Below are 12,579 nucleotides of genomic sequence, written 5' to 3'. Positions count from 1 at the left end.
GCCTCCCAAGTAGCTGGGACTACAGGCGCCCACCACAACGCCAGGCCATTTTTTGGTTGCAGCCATCACTGTTGTTTGGCGGGCCCGGGCTAGGGATTCGAACCTGCCACCTTAGGTGTATGTGGCTGGCGCCTTAGCCGCTTGAGCCACAGGCACCGAGCCTACACTTGAATTTCTATTCTAATTTTTTTTTTTTTTGAGACAGTGTCTTATTATGTCACCCTCGGTAGAGTGCCGTGGTATCACAGTTCACAGTAATCTCAAATTCTTAGGCTTAAGCAATTCTGTTGCCTCAGCATCCCAAGTAGCTGGGACTACAGTGCCCACCACAACACCCAGGTATTTTTTTGTTGTAGCTGTCACTGTTTTTTGGCAGACCCAGGCCGGGTTCAAACACACCAGCCCCAGTGTATGTGGCCACCGCCCTCGCCCCCTGAGCTATAGATGCCAAGCCTATTCAAATATTTTTAAGTAAACAAGAAAAATTAATTTTCTGAGGGGCACTTATTAGATGTACTTAATTTAAAAGCTGATGTTTTTGACATTAAAGAATGATGACAACAAATCACAAGAGAGAGTTCTAATGCTGAAGAACAGAATTACTTCTCAAGACTTCTCCCCCTATAGAAATGGTGCATATTTGATGAGTAGCCCTGGAATTGGGTGGAGGAATGCTAGGACACAACTCTCCTAGTACCTAACTAAGCCCCAGATACTCGGTAACTTTTACTTACTTAGTAATTTCCTCTTGGTTTGGTAATACTTTTTCCTAGTAGATTAGGGAAAAATACTTATCTACTTATGAAAATCATAATTGAAAATATATACATGCAAAAGAAAAATCAAAACAACATTTAAGTGTAAAAATATGCAAAAAATTTGTGAGATGGAAATTAGGGGTTAATGTTAACTATTCAAAGGCAATAAGACAAAATGTAAAAGAAGTCTCAATGAAAGAAAAAAAGAACGGCTCAAGAAAAAGGTGAAGAAGTCCTTCCGCTTCCCTTCCTAAGCAACTCAACCCTAAAGCAGAACATGGGAGGCCTCTCTGCTAAGAGGGGAAGAGAGCCACATTGGCCAGAGGGAGGTATCAGAGCTCTTGTGAGGTTATGTGGACTCAGCCAGGGGAGGTGGCTCACATCTATAATCCTAGCACTCTGGAAGGCTGAGGGGGGTGGATTGCTTAGCTTCAGAGTTCAAGATTAGTTTGAGCAAGAGCGAGATTCAATCTCTACTAAAAATAGAAAAATTAGCCAGCTATGGTGGCACATGCTTGTAGTCCCAGCTAGCTACACAAGCGGCTGAGGCAAGAGGATTGCTTGAGCCCAGGAATTGAGGTTGCTGTGAGCTATGACAATGTCATGGCACTCTAGCCTGGAATAAAAGAGTGAGACTCTGTCTCTAAAACTTAAAAAAAAAAAAAAAAAGGTAAGGCAGACATCTAAGTGAAAGGGGTGGCCTACTGTGAGGTTGCTAGAGTCCAAATGTGGCAAGGAAACTGTATATGTGTGAGAGTGACCTGGTTTGGGGTAACAGAGCCCAGGAAGCATAGAGGGGTAGCCTGGTGCATAGCATCAGAGCTAGAGTAGGTTGAGGAGGGTGTCTATAGTATGAAACCATCTGGCACAAAATATCAGAGCCAGGAAATGAGAAGGGCATTCATGTAGCAGTTGACCTAGTGATAGCATTGAGAGCTCAAACAGGTAGATGGAATCCTTTGGAGAGGTGGTCTAGTGGAATACAGTAACCCAAATGATACAGGAGGGAATCCACATGGGGGTCAACCTGGTATGGAGAATTATAGACTAAGCAGACTGAGAAGGGTATTTATTTTGATAGTATAAGAAAAGTGACTATAGGCTTGGCGCCCATCGCTTAGGGATTAGGGTGCTGTCCACATACACCGAGGCTGGTGGGTTTGAATCTGGCCTGGGCCTGCTAAACAACAATGACAACTGCAACAAAGAAATAGCCAGGCATAGTGGCAGGCACCTGTAGCCTCAGCTACTTGGCAGGCTGAGGAAAGAGAATTACTTAAGCCCAAGAGTTTGACGTTGCTGTGAGCTGTGACACCACAGCTGAGGGCGACATAGTGAGACTCTGTCTCAAAAAAAAACAAATAAATAAAACTGACTATAATCAACTGTAAGTTAAAATATGGTATACTTTAAAATACCCAATGTTTGGGCAGCGCCTGTGCTCAGCGGGTAGGGTGCCAGCCCCATATACTGAGGGTCATGGGTTCAAACCCAGCCCTGGCCAAATTGCAACAAAAAAACAGCCAGTGCCTATAGTCCCAGCTACTTGGGAGGTTAAGGTAAGAGAATCGCCTAAGCCCAGGAGTTGGAAGTTGCTGTGAGCTGTGATGCCATATCACTCTACACAGGGCAACAGCTTGAGGCTCTGTCTCAAAAAATAAATAAATAAATAAATAAATAAGAGTGGCACTCATGCAGAACGGCAGCCAGATATGGAGGGTCAGAGCCCAGGATCTGCACAGGGGGACAGGGTTGCAGCAGAGGTGGGAGATCAATGGCATTGATCAAATCAGTAACCAAGAATAATGGGAGGCAGTTTCTGAGTCAGAGAAAAGAATTACAAATATAAAAAAGGAGAAAACTAGAATGAATCCTTTTGTGCTGCACTGGAATTGGGGGGTACTGGTGTGATTTTATAGGATTTTCAATATATAGTGGAACCTTCATAGTTGACCACCTCCCTACAATGACATTAAGTTGACCTAATTTTCATAGACCAGATATAAACCACATGTACACAATAGTACAGTAGGCCTAGTTATTTCTGTTGACCACCTTAATACCTCCACATACACCTCTGTATGTTGACCAGTTTGTTACAGTCCCTTGGGTGGTCAACTTATAGAGGTTCTACTATATACAGCTATAGGAATAAAATACACGTATATTATATGTACGTATATATATATATGCATTTACATAAATATATACCACGTATCCCCTAGCTCTGTCCACTTGAGAGTGTCAAAAAGCAATAATACACCAAGCACCCAGATCTTGTCTTCTAAATCCTATTCAAAATTCAAGGGTCTTTGGAAAAATACCTATTCTAAGGCTAGGGAAGAAAAAATACAAGATAATCTTGGAATCCAAGAGAACTGAAAACATCATGTCCACACAAAGACTTTTATACAAATGTTCATAACAGCATTATTCATAATAGCCAAAAAGTAGAAACCATAAAATTTCCATCAAATGAAGAAACAAAATATGGCATATTCATACAATGGAATGTTATTCAGCAAAAAAAGAATGAAGTACAGGGGATCCCAACTTAACAATAGTTCAGGTTGGGTGGCACCTGTGGCTCAGTGAGTAGGGCTCCAGCCTCATATACTGAGGGTAGTGGGTTCTGCCCCAGCCAAACTGCAACAAAAAATAGCCAGGTGTTGTGGCAGGCATCTGTAGCCCCAGCTACTCAGGAGACTGAGGCAAGAGAATTGCCTAAGCCCAAGAGTTGCAGGTTGCTATGATCTGTGATGCTATAGCACTCTATCAAGGGCGACAAAGTGAGACTCTGTCTCAAAACAAAACAAAAAACAATAATTTAACTTATAATTTTCACCCTTATGATGGTACAAGAACAATACACATACTGTATGCTCCTCAACTTACAATAGGGTTACTGCCAGATCTGCCAGATAAACCCACTTAAGTTGAAAATATAAAAAATGCACTTTATTTATTTATTTATTTTTGAGACAGATTCTCACTCTGTTGCCCTGAGCAGAGTGCTGTGGCATCACAGCTCACAAAACCTCAAACTCTTAGGTTCAAGTGATCCTCTTGCCTCAGCCTCCTGAGTAGCTGGGAATGCAGGCATCCACCACAATACCTGGCTAGCTTTTCTATTTGTTTAGTAGAGACAGGGTTTCACTCTTGCTTAGGCTGGTCTCCAACTCATGAGCTCAAGCAATCCACCTGCTTCAGCCTCCCAGAGTGCTATGGATCACAGCCATGAGCCACTGTGCCTGACCCAAAAAGATATTTTAAACTTAAGATATTTTCAACCTGTGCCAAAAGAATGGTGACTCATGCTGTAATTCCAGCACTCTGGGAGGCTGAGGCAGGAGGATCACTTGAGGCCAGGAATTTTGAGACTAGCCTGGGTAACAAAAAAATGTTTGCCCCCCAAATTACTTTAATTATCCAAGTGTGGTAGCTAGGAGTCCTAGCTACTCAGGAGGCTGAGGCAAGAGGCTCACTTTAACCCAGCTGTTAGAGGTTCCAGTAAACTATGATCACCCCACTGCACTCCACCTCATCAAGACATAATCCCATTTAATTGTAGGTTGACAAACATCTGTAGTAACTCATGACACTATACAGATGAGCCTTAAAAACAAGCTGAGTGAAGGAAGGAAGACACAAAAGGCCACATATTATATGATTCGATTTATATGACATGTCCAGAATAGGCAAATCCATACAGACAGAAAGTAAGTTAACAGTGACAAGAAACTAGGGTGAAAAAGAAATGGGAATTGCTGATGGGTAGAGGCTTACTTTTTGAAGCAATGAAAATGTTCTTGAATTAAGTAGTATTGATGATTGTACAACTGTGTGGCTACTGAAACTTATACAGTACAAAAATTATATCTCGGCTCGGCGCCTGTGGCTCAAGCGGCTAAGGCGCCAGCCACATACACCTAAGGTGGCCGGTTCGAATCCCCAGCCCGGGCCCGCCAAATAACAATGATGGCTGCAACCAAAAAATGGCCAGGCATTGTGGCGGGTGCCTGTAGTCCCAGCTACTTGGGAGGCTGAGGCAGGAGACTCGCTTGAGCCCAGGAGTTGGAGGTTGCTGTGAGCATGAAGCCACAGCACTCTACCCAGGGGGACAGCCTGAGGCTCCATCTCAAAAAAAAAGAAAAAAAAATTATATCTCAATGTTATTTAATTACAAAAAAAAAAAAAGAACCCCAAAGATAAACTTGGAGTATCTTAGATCAGAAAACAAGAAAGTATTCAAAGAACTACAGGGATATGTCAAAAGAATCCAGCAACCAGCTTCAAGTGGGCTTTCACTGGTCAAACTAAAGACAATTTGAACATCAAAACAGATAAGAATAATGAATTATAATTCACTAATAAATATATGAAATTAAGAGTACACATATATATAAAATAATGTGGTGACTTTAAATGTCTATAATTTTTTTATATTCTTTTCAAAACATGGTTTCAAAGTATCTGCCACAAAATAATTCATGACAAAAGGAAAAAGAATAACCTATTTGTGGAGATGCTTAGAGGACATCACATTAATCAAGTGATCAAACTGAACATCATCAGTAATGAGGCAAGATAAATTTGTATGCCACCTCCCTGAAAAAGATGCAGAGACTAAACCTAATCACGAATAAATACCAGACAATCCTAAACTGAAGGACTGTGTGCAAAAAACTGTCCTGTGATCCACAAGAATGCCACGGCCATGAGAGTAAAAAGTAAAAAAAACTATTTTAGGCTCAGCACCTGTAGCTCAAGTGGCTAAGGCGCCAGCCACCTACACCAGAGCTGGAGGGTTCAAATCCAGCCCGGGCCTGCCAAACAACATTGACGACTACAACCAAAAAGTAGCTGGGCTTTGTGGCGAGTGCCTGTAGTCCCAGCTACTTGGGAGGCGGAGGCAAGAGAATCGCTTAAGGCCAGCAGTTGGAGGTTGCTGTGAGCTGTGATGACACAGCACTCTACCCAGGGCAACAGCTTGAACCTCTGTCTCAAAAAAATAAATAAATAAATAAAAACAAAACTATTCTAGACTGAAGGAGACTAAACAGACACGACAGCTAAATGCAACAGTAGAATCTAAACTACATGTTATGACAACTGATAACATTTCAATGTGGTCTTAATATCAGATATACATATTAACATTAAATAATATAAATATTACTAAATATTAGATGATGTTAATAAATTAACCCCCAATTTTAGCAACTGCATTGTATACTTTGTAGAAAACAAACTCTAAAGTGGTGTTTTTCTACCTCATAGTACACTTGAACTGATAGTTAAAATTCCACGGCAAATTTAAATTATGTTGATCCAAAAAATGAGTAAAAAAAGAATATACTCACTGTGCTTTGAACTTCTTTTGAAAATAATTTAATTAATGATATTTTAAATTTTTTGCAACACACTTAAGATCCTCTTATAACACACCAGTTGAAAACCACTGTTCTAAAGCATTAAAGGATTATAGGGCATCAGGTTTCTTACTACTAAATAGCACAGGAAAAAAAGGTTTTCTCTACTCTACTTACTACTTTTCTATAGGTTTGTAAAATAAGCCAAGGAAAATGGGAAAAGGCCTACATGGAAACACCTGACAAACTCACTTTAATAATGGAATGCCCTTAACGCACCTTGCACCTTAGTGCAAGTTACTATCTTTCAAGTACACTAATATATTCTCAATAAAGGGCACAAATAGAAGATAGGAAGTACAGGTATGAGAGGAAGCATTCTCTGAAACATTTGTAATTATACTGATAATATGTTATGTAAAGTATTTTACTGGGGAGAGGTAAGTTTTTAATATTTAAGAAAAGATACCTGTATCCAGCTCTAACAAATAGTATTAGTATGCATCAAACTGCATTGCAGAATTACTAAAATGAGGGGTCTGTAAGGAAATCACAGAGTCTTTTTGTTCTTTCTTTCTTTCTTTATTTTTTTGAGACAGAGTCTCACTATGTCATGCCTGGTAGAGTGCCATAGCATCACACTCAGCAACCTTAAACTCTTGGGCTCAAGCGATTCTCTTGCCTCAGCCTCCCAAGTGGCTAGGACTGCAGGTGCCCACCACAAAGCCTGGTTATTTTCGTCGTTGTTGTCATTGTTGTTGAGCAGACCTGGGCTGGATTTGAACCTGCCAGCTCCGGTGTATGTGGCTGGCGCCCCAGCTGCTGAGCTATAGGCGTCGAGCCAGAGTCTTTTTATTTTTATTGATTGATAGTAGAGACAGAGTTTCACTATGTCACCCAGGCTGGTCTCAAACTCCTAGCCTCAAGTGTCCCCTCACTCTGGCCTCCCAAAGTGGCAGGATTTCAAGTATTAGCTACCATGCCTAGCCTCACAGTCTTTTTTGGCACCACTTTTACATCCCCATTTGGGAGTACCATGCCCTTATGCTAAGCTTCCACCACCCAAACAGCCATCCTCTGGAAAAAATTAGAAATTCACCCTTAAGAAATAAATGTTTCAATCCTTTAAGAAAGATACAGCATGGGCTCGGCGCCCATAGCTCAACCAGCTAAGGCGCCAGCCACGTACACCTAAGGTGGCGGGTTCGAATCCCCAGCCCGGACCCGCCAAACAACAATGACGGCTGCAACCAAAAAATAGCCGGGCGTTGTGGCGGGCGCCTGTGGTCCCAGCTACTTGGGAGGCGGAGGCAGGAGACTCGCTTGAGCCCAGGAGTTGGAGGTTGCTGTGAGCTGTAATGCCACGGCACTCTACCCAGGGGGACAGCTTGAGGCTCTGTCTCAAAAAAAAAAAAGAAAGATACAGCATGATATTATAACCCTAAAATCTAAAAGAAAGTCATGTTTCTCAGAGAACATCAGATGCACTTTATGTTAATACACTTTCTCACTCTTTGCAACATAAAAACATCCATAATTGTTGTCTATTCTGACAATGAGGAGGAAAGCCAAAATGATTTCATTCTCAAGTCTCAATGAGAGAGATAGAAGAAGATGGGAGAAAGAGCATAAATAATATGCTTCTCACTGTACTGAGAACCAGTAGCAACTATAATCAGGTAAAAAGGAACCTGACTGTAAGGCAGTGACTTTCAACTGGTGTGCAGCAGCACACTGGTATGCCATAAGAAGATCTTAAGTGTGATGGGACAATTTTTGAAGATCATTAAATAAATCATTTTCAAAAAAAGTTCAAGCCAGGTGTGGTGGCTTATGCCTGTAATTCCAGCACTCTGGGAGGCTAAGGCAGGTGGATTATCTGAGCTCAGGAGTTCAAGACTAGCCTGAGCAAGAGTGAGACCCCATCTCTAAAAATAGCCAGGTGTTGTGGCAACCTGTAGTCCCAGTTACTTAGAGGCTGAGGCAAGAAAAGTGCTTGAGGCTCAGCACCTGTAACATAGTGGTTACAGCGCTGAATACATGCACCAAGGCTGGTGCGTTTAAACCCAGCCCGGGCCAGCTAAACAACAATGACAACTACAACAAAAAAATATCTGGGCATTGTGGCGGGTGCCTCAATTACTTGGGAGGCTGAGGCAAGAGAATTGCTTAAGCCCAAGAATTGGAGGTAGCTGGGAGCTGTGATGCTACAGCACTCTACTGAGGGGGACATAGAGAAATTCTGTCTCAAAAAAAAAAAAAAAAAAAAACAGAGAGAGAGAATCACTTGAGCCCAGGAGTTTGAGGTTGGTATGTGCTATGACGCCACTGCACTCTACCATGCCCTGTCTTAAAAGAAAAAAACAAACAAAAAAAACTCCAAACAAAAGAAGTTCAAAGCACAGTATATAAATTGGGGTTTCTGCTATTTTTTTGATCAACATTATTTATAAGTGTGCTGTGAAAGTTAAACTATAGGTTCAAGTGTATTGTGAGATAAAAAGGGCTAAAAACGCAGCTCTAAGGCATGACAATTTGTTTCTTTTAACAGAAAACTGCCTTTCAATTCTAATCCCAATTTTTTTCTTTCTTTTTTTTTTTAAGACAATATCTCACTTAGTCACCCTTGGTAGATGGTGGCATCTTGTCTCACAGCAATCTCAATCTCTTGGGTTCAAGCAATCCTCTTGCTTCAGGCTTCTAAGTAGCTGGGACTACCAATGCCTGCCACAATGTCTGCCTGTTTTTTAGAGACGAGTGTCTTGCTCTAGCTCAAGCTGGTCTCAAACTCGTGAGCTCTGGCAATCCATCCGCCTCGGCTGGCTAGTGTGCTGGGATTGCAGGTATAAACCACCAAGCCTGGCCCCTCTAATCCCACTTTAAAAACTGAACGAGAAAACAATTTCTGTTATCAAGAAAGCTAACACGGGGTGGCACCTGTGGCTCAGTGAGTAGAGCGCTGGTCCCATATGCCAAGGGTGGCAGGTTCAAACCTGGCCTCAGCCAAACTGCAACAAACAATAGCCAGGCATTGTGGCGAGCGACTGTAGTTCCAGCTACTTGGGAGGCTGAGGCAAAAGAGTTGCCTAAGCCCAAGAGCTGGAGGTTGCTGTGAGCTGTGATGCCACAGCACTCTACCGAGGTCAACAAAATGAGACTCTGTCTCTTAAAAAAAAAAAAAAAAAGAAAGCTAACACCAAAGGCACCGTCTTTGGAATAATAGCTTAAGAAGCCTTGACCCAGTGAAAGGAGCCTCTGCACTCAACTATATATCTTGACACTCAAATTCAAATACCTTTCCAGGTCTTTGTCCTTTGCTCTCAGTCTTGATGTAAAAACACCACCCTCAATATAACTCATAAATATTTAAATTTCCTTTCACACTAATATATGTGAAACATAAGTTCTACAAACACAAAATAAAGAATACTATTACAAATACAACATTAAATCAGCTGTCAGATATTAAGTGTTTGACATAGTACTATCACTGTGGGATTGTTTTTCAAGGTTTGGTTTTCTCATCTCTTGAGAAACAACAAACTAACTCATCCTACTTTGAAAGAAATATGTAATTCATATTCGAGAAAAGAGACACATGCTAATCAAAGGTGTTAGTGGTGGGAGTAAATAACTACAGGTTGATCCCTATCCAAAAATCTGAAATGTTTCAAAATCTGAAAATTTTTGAGTGACAACATGACACTGCAAGTGGAACATTACATACATGATCTCATGTGATTGGTCACAGTAAAAATTCAATCAAAAACTTGTTTCATACACAAAATTATTATTATTATTATTATTTGGAGACAGAGTCTTATTATGTCACCCTCGGTAGAGTGCCATGGTGTCATAGCCCATAGCAACCTCAAACTCTTGGGCTTAAGCAATTCTCTTGCCTTAGCCTCCCAAGTAGCTGGGACTACAGGAACCCACCACAATGCTCGGCTATTTTTTTGTTGTAGTTGTCACTGTTGTTTAGCAAACCCGGGCCAGGGTTGAACCTGCCAGCCCCAGTGTATGTGGCCGGCACCCTAACTGCTGAGCTACAGGCAGTGAGCCTATGCACAAAATTTATTAAAAATATTGTATAAAATTACCTTTAGGATATGTGGCTAAAGTATATATGAAACATAAATGAATTTTGTGTTTACACAAAATAATGAAAAATATATATGTATAGATATCTCTCTTTCTCTCTCTATATATATACACACACATATATATGCAAAATTCCAAAATCAAAAACAGTTCTAGTCCCAAGCATTTTAGATAAGGAACAGTCAAGCTATGCCACAGAAACAGAGATAATCGATAATAAACAAAACAGGCAGCGTATGATGTCTCACTCCTGTAATCCTAGCACTCTGGGAGGCTGAGGCAGATGGACTGCTTGAGCTCAAGAGTTTGACACTAACCTGAGCAAAAATGAGACCCTATCTCTATTAAAAATAAAAAAGCTAGCAGGAAGTGGTGGTGTATGTCTGTAGTCTCAGCTACTCAGAAGACTGATACAAGAGGATTGTTCAGGACCAAGAATTTGAGGTTGCTATGATCTGTGATGCCACAATACTCAACCCAAGGTGACAGAGGGAGACTCTGTATCAAAAAAAAAGAAAGGTAATAAATAAGAATAAACAAAATAGACTGCAATAGACAAAATAATAAACAAAATAAACTTCATACCCAGAAGTTCAAAGGAAAAAAAGGTGTGACAATTGAATACTATATTAATTTATGCCTATTCTTCAAATTATTCCTCAATGAGTCAATTATCAAAACTATAAATAGTAAGCATTCCTCTTAATATATTTTTCCCGTAATACTTATTCATTTATTTGGGGGATACTCCTTCTTTTCATTCTAATAATTTTATAACATAATTTTTTTTTTTTTTTTTTTTGAGACAGAGCCTCAAGCTGTCCCCCTGGGCAGAGTGCCGTGGCATCACAGCTCACAGCAACCTCCAACTCCTGGGCTCAAGCCAGTCTCCTGCCTCCGCCTCCCAAGTAGCTGGGACCACAGGCGCCCGCCACAACGCCCGGCTATTTTTTGGTTGCAGCCGTCATTGTTGTTTGGCGGGTCCGGGCTGGGGATTCGAACCCACCACCTTAGGTGTACGTGGCTGGCGCCTTAGCCGGCTGAGCTATAGGCGCCGAGCCTTATAACATAATTTTTAAAGAAAATTGCTTTAAAATCACATTTATGATTCATAAACTGTAAAATTCCCCTTATCAAAGACAAAAAATAGTGCTATCACCTCAAAAAATTCCCTCATCCCCTTTGTAGTTGATTTCCCTCCCCAAGTTCCAAGCAAACACTGATCTAACATCTGTCAGTACCATTTTGTCCTTTCTAGAATATCATATAAATTCAGTAAGTATCTTTTAAAAATCTAGTTTCTATCCTATCACTTGGCAAAATGCTTCTGAAAGTCATATCTATGTTGTTGTATGTATTAACAGTTCCTTGTTTTTTTTTTTACTGAGTAGTATTCCATGTGCATGCATGTATTACAACATGTACTATATTTTGTTGATCCACTTAGCATTTGCTGGACAGTTGGGCATTTGGTTTTGTCCAGTTTTATGCTGTTATGAATAAAGCTGCTATATAAATATTTGCATACAGGTCTTTATGTAGACATGTTTTCTTTTTTTTTTTGAGACAGAGTCTCAAGCTATCCCCCTGGGTAGAGTGCTATGGCATCACAGCTCACAGCAACCTCCAACTCCTAGGTTCAAGCGAGTCTTCTGCCTCAGCCTCCCAAGTAGCTAGTAACACAGGTGCCCGCCACAGCGCCCAGCTATTTTTTTTTTTTGGCTTCAGCTATCATTGTTGTTTTGGCGGGCCCGGGCTGGATTCGAACCCGCCACCTTAGGTGTACGTGGCTGGCGCCTTAGCCACTTGAGCCATAGGTGCCGGGCCATGTTTTCATTTTTATTGAGTAAATACCTAGTAATGGGATTATTGTGCTGTCCTGGGAGCAAATATATAAATCAAGGCTTATCAGTAAAATTTTTATTAATCAATTAATCTTTGAAGTAGTATTCTATGTAGTTTAAAAGTCACCCAAAGCCACATGTGGTGGCTCATACCTGTAATCCTAGCACTCTGGGAGGCCAAGGTAGGTGGACTGCTTGAATTCCAGGCTAGCCTGAGCAGGAGTGAGACCCCCATCTCTACTAAAAACAGAAAAACTACCCTGGCATTGTGGTGGGCGCCTGTAGTCTCAGCTACTCTGGAGGGTGAAGCAAGAGGAATGATTACCAGAGCAAAAAAGTTTGAGGTTGGGTGGTGCCTGTGGCTCAGTGAGTAGGGCGCCAGCCCCATATACTGAAGGTGGTGGGTTCAAACCCGGCCCTGGCCAAACTGCAACAAAAAAAAAATAGCCAGGCGTTGTGGCGGGTGCCTGGAGTCCCAGCTACTCAGGAGGCTGAGGCAAG

General features: G+C 41.3%; 1 protein-coding gene across 2 annotated transcripts in view; it reads right to left on the bottom strand.

Moving 5' to 3' along the window:
• DENND6A (DENN domain containing 6A) overlaps positions 1-12,579 on the bottom strand; it is an 81,663-nt gene that overhangs the window by 25,078 nt on the left and 44,006 nt on the right. The gene's annotated exons all lie outside the window — the stretch shown is intronic.

The sequence above is a fragment of the Otolemur garnettii genome, unplaced genomic scaffold (genome assembly GCF_000181295.1).
Source record: "Otolemur garnettii isolate 467f Iridium unplaced genomic scaffold, OtoGar3 scaffold00015, whole genome shotgun sequence".
In the NCBI taxonomy this organism is placed as follows: domain Eukaryota; kingdom Metazoa; phylum Chordata; class Mammalia; order Primates; family Galagidae; genus Otolemur; species Otolemur garnettii.
Note: the sequence above shows the minus strand (reverse complement) of the source record. Positions and strands in the feature narration are given on the sequence as shown.